The sequence below is a fragment of the Daucus carota genome, chromosome 2, assembly GCF_001625215.2.
Source record: "Daucus carota subsp. sativus chromosome 2, DH1 v3.0, whole genome shotgun sequence".
NCBI classification, from domain to species: domain Eukaryota; kingdom Viridiplantae; phylum Streptophyta; class Magnoliopsida; order Apiales; family Apiaceae; genus Daucus; species Daucus carota.
The window spans coordinates 4,373,275-4,378,146 of record NC_030382.2 but is presented as its reverse complement, the minus strand read 5'-3'; the positions used below and the strand labels follow the sequence as shown (position 1 = coordinate 4,378,146).

General features: G+C 33.2%; 1 long non-coding RNA gene across 1 annotated transcript; it reads right to left on the bottom strand.

Annotated features, from left to right (window-relative positions):
• Positions 1-523: 523 nt before the first annotated feature.
• On the bottom strand, positions 524-4,082 carry LOC108203753 (uncharacterized). The gene is made up of 3 exons (XR_010288539.1): positions 3,656-4,082; positions 1,969-2,140; positions 524-844 (listed from the first exon to the last, which is right to left on the bottom strand). It is a non-coding gene; the product is annotated as an uncharacterized LOC108203753 (long non-coding RNA).
• Positions 4,083-4,872: the final 790 nt, after the last annotated feature.

The window sequence follows — 4,872 nt, the reverse complement described above, 5'->3', positions numbered from 1 at the left end:
GCAGACAAGTCCTTTGGTGATAACCGATCTAGTTGTGCTTGAATTAATCATGTCAGCAATGGCATCGTCCTGTTTGACCTTAATTAGGATAAAACCTGTATAGCTTATGTAAGGCAATAGTTTTTTAATAATATTTTGGTGATTATATTTGATTTATCTATTTATTCTATTTTTTTATGATAATATTGCCAAGACTATTTTCTTTCTTTCTATATTTATTTATGTGGTAGTTTAATTTCCATGACTTTATAATTGCTTTATGTTAATTAGATTAGAATAAATTTGGTGCTAAATTAAGTGTAAAATTATTTATGTGATTAATCAATTTTGTGATATGTGAATTATTAAAATTTTGTCCCTTGGCTTCCAATCTTTTATTTCGAGCCTATAAATTTTCTTTTTAAATAATTTATTGCAATTGCTCTAGTATGTAGAAACTTTTCTGTGACATCCTTCAAATCCGGGGGTCTGGATTTGGTGTCACTATCATAAAAATCTTTTAAAAACCTATATTTGCGAAAAAGGTAAAACAGATATCTAAAAATCTGTACATTTTAAAAGAGATTTAAATCAAAATCACTTTGACCCCCTAAAACAGGATCGCTAATAGGTTACAGCACTGAAATCAGAAACCAAAACTATAAAATTTTATTACAACTCAAACTACGTTATCAGCTAAACTTCGGTAAGAAGGATAACTGATAACCAATAAATAAAAACTATCTACAACTGAATTGAAATAATTCAACTCTGGCCATAACTAGTCTCGCAGCCACCTCCCTGGCAGTCTCGCCTAGCATTACTCTTACGCGCAGCTTATCCAAGTGACCATACTAATCCTTAGCTGAAAGGGTTAGAAATAATAGCAAGAGTGAGCAATAATGCTCAGCAAGTATAACATTATATTTTTAACAGTGCAATATTATATGAATTAAACCAAATATTTGTAACAGAGATTCAGTTCTAGGTTCCCCTCAAAATAATCGAAGTTCAATTACATACAGCCACCCATTTTATAAAAATTTCGATTCCAATGGGTCCCAACTATTCTTTTATCAGAATATAGTCCATTTATAAGAATATTTAATTATTAACTTCCTTTCAACTCATTTGACAATACAGGTGATCAGCCACATAAAGTCCTCCGTCCCGAGCACTGAACATAAGTCCCATCGGCAACGGATCGTCCCAAGCACCGGATATAAGTCCCATTGGTGACGAATATTGTGGTACCCATTAGGCATCTAATTGGCCTTCGACTGGGCTAGGTTCGCTAGCCTCTTACGCCACACTATTATGGAACTTTCAACTCCATCTCCTTAAATTGTCCATTTATTTAGACGCTATTTTCATAATAATGTTTATTTAGAAAGGAAATGAACTTCCACAGTTCCCAAGACAATATGTTCATGTCCCGGGCCACGGACGTAAAGTCCTCCCGGTGACACATCGGTGCCCCGGGCCCCGGACGTATAGTCCTCCCGGTGACAACATAGGTGCCCCGAGCCCCGGACATAAAGTCCTCCCGGTGACAATAATTGGTGTCCCGAGCCCCGGACATAAAGTCCTCCCGGTGACAATAATTTGTGTACACAATAGGCATCTTGCTGGCCTTTCTGGTTGGCTATTCACTAGCCCCCGGCTATTCACTAGCCCCCGGCTATTCACTAGCCCCTCACAATATATATAATATATCCTAAAACTCTTCTTTTCTTATTTCAAATCACCACCGTGTAACTCAATGTAACCAAGTAGCTATCTCAGCTATCAAGAACAAGATATATTTCTAGCAATGTTGTCAACTGTAGATATAACAATCGAGATATTTAACTTATCTTTAATCACACGAGAAAGATAACACTGCTTGCCCTTTCAATATAAATGCAGAATAGAATTACTAGCAGTAATTACAAGTTAAGAATAGAAATACTTGCTAACTGCAAGAGAAAGATAGATAGAAGTACTTGCCTTAAATCCTGCTTCTCGGATTTCTATTAATACTATCTACTGACAATTGTTCCCTTCTGCTTAGTTTCTGACAGATTTTAGTAGAATATCTATAGCACAGCTTCACTTTATGGGTGTATGTAAGCCTCGCACTGCAACACTATTCAACTACTCCTAAACCTCTCGGTCGACTCTGTACAGCAGTAAGACAATACTTCAATCGTCGGATCAGACGAAACTAAGTACCTCCAAATACTATTTAAATCCGCAACTAACTACCCTTCGCATATCCACATATAACAAACGTGAATATATATAGATATCGATATAACAATATATACAAGTTGGATCAGTCTGACAATTAACAACATTAGCATGAAACAATTAATATATATTCCACTCCTACTATAATATAATGTTGTTAATCGTCAAATATTCATTAATAAATAAACTATTTAATTTCTAACAAAAATTCGACAGCATCTACTCTGTTTATTGGACTATCCACCTGTTTTAAATTAATACCAACAACCAACTAACCAACTCCTAAATCAAATACATTTACAATTACTGACTAGCTCCAACTAATACACAATTATAATCCAACAATTCACATATCTCAATTTAAACATTTATTGAAATCTAATTCTAGATGCAAATCCTTAAAACAATGCATATAATAAACTCGTAATGTCACACCATATCATTTATTGACAATAAATCCAATTTAATAAATTAATAAACAAAACACAATCTCATTTGATTATTATATATTAGATAGTTTATTGAATACGTATATTAACGCAACAAACATATGCCTACTCCCGATACATAAACTAACTATTGAAATTAAGAATCAGATTAGACCAGTTAGAAAGAGGGACATATTGTGATATAAAGATAAATTCAAATGGAAAAGTGTAAAGCATAAAAATTGTGGGAAATTCCAAGACCTTTCCAGAATGGTAAGGCTCATTAAAAATGAGAAAGTAATGAATTCAGAAACTTTAAAACAAGCAGCTGCATAAGCAATCTCAGCCGTGTTTTCACAAGTAACTTGACAATTGAGACTCTAAAATCATAGAATTGGTGTTTGGAAAGTAAACAACAATTGTAGAGCTCGAAAATAGCTTTTCAAATCACTAAACCTCATGAGCATATCATAAAAATTGAATTTACTATGATTTTTCAAATAACAGGGCAGTGCTTTTGAAAATCAGTACGTGCTTGATAAAACTCACATAAAACTTGAATTTCAAATTCAAATTAAACAAAATACAGTGAATAAACATTGTGGAAAATTTCAAGACCGTTCTAACAGAAGTGGAATCACTAGTTTTAGATAATCGAAGAATTATCTATGATTTTTACAAAATCACAGACCTGCATGACAAAACTGGATTTCAAACCCATTACACACAACATACAAAAATGAGCAAATCTCTTAGCTCACTAATCGAAAGTCTATGATTCCTTTTCGTACTTAAACTAGACACTAAGTTAAATCTTTTCATAGCAAAAATCATTACTTAATATGCCTTTGAATTATTCTAAACCGTGCTCAAAACAAAGGCAACATAGCAGAAATTAATCAACCAAAATCAAGCAAGACACGACATACGCAAGACTCGAAACTAACAAAATCAGCTAAAACAATCACAGCCAACAGTGGTATAAACACATATATACACACAAAAAGTACACATACTCAGCCACCACAAAATAGCTCCACCACTACTAGCCTCCATCATCTCTCTCCCGGCCATATTTCTCTCTCTATCCCTCTCTCTCTTCTCGTAGTTGCTGCTGCGGTTTCCTTCGGCCAAACACGGTGCTACCACATCGCAGGCCACCACCGAGCCGCCCAAACACAGCCCCCTTCCTTATCCCTCCGTTCCAGTACGCGGCGTCACCGCTGCCTTAAGGCCACCAGCTGCAACAATTCCGACCCACCGCCACCAAGAACCACAGCAACCCCAAGCATATACACACATAGGTCTTATACATATATTCAATCAAAAACACATAAATCTCACCTTCAGATATGATTTGTGCGGTAATTGAATTGATCCCCCAAGATGAACCCTAATCCCCCAAAACAAAAGAAGACCCGATGCTGCGTGTCTGCTTGTTTTTTTTTTTTTTTTTTTTAAAACAAATTTTTAAAAATCTATTTATATTAACTAGAAATCACACCCCCATTTTAAATAAAAAGCTTTTTGACAATTTGGGGGTCCAAATATATTCCCCAAATTTAAAAGTAAAATTGTACAAAAATTCTAAATACCCCGAATACACAATAGTTGCAAATATAATATTTTTTTTTTACAACCTTTCCCTACTTTTACAAATAATGCTCAAAATCATTGTTAATTAACAAATAATTAAAACAAACATTGTCAACTTTCAAATATTTCTGAATCCGACACAAATATAGAAATACTAGTGTTTGAATATTTTAGTAATTTAAATCGGATAAAATCATTAGGCTCAAATAAAACAAACTTTGATTTCGACATCAAAAGATAAATTTGATTTATTAAAAAGGTTATAATAAATCAAAATTCTAAACAAACTGCTCACACAAATAAAATAACCAAATAAGAAACACATTTAACATGACCACAGTTAAATCACATAACTGCAATAGCTTTTCAAACTACACCTGAAAATATTATCCACATAATATTTTAAATAATAAAATTCTCGATATTTCACTGGACTGAGAATAAAATATAAACTTTTTATTCCTCTACTTCGAGAAAATCATAAATAAACTATTTTGAAAAAAACCAGATTATCACATTTTCGAACAAAATTCTTATAAAACTCAAATCCTTTTTAAATATCCAGTTGATATTGAATCCTTTATTTCAAATTATTATTTACTAAACTCTTTCTTCTAAAATTCTTTTAAAAATTCTC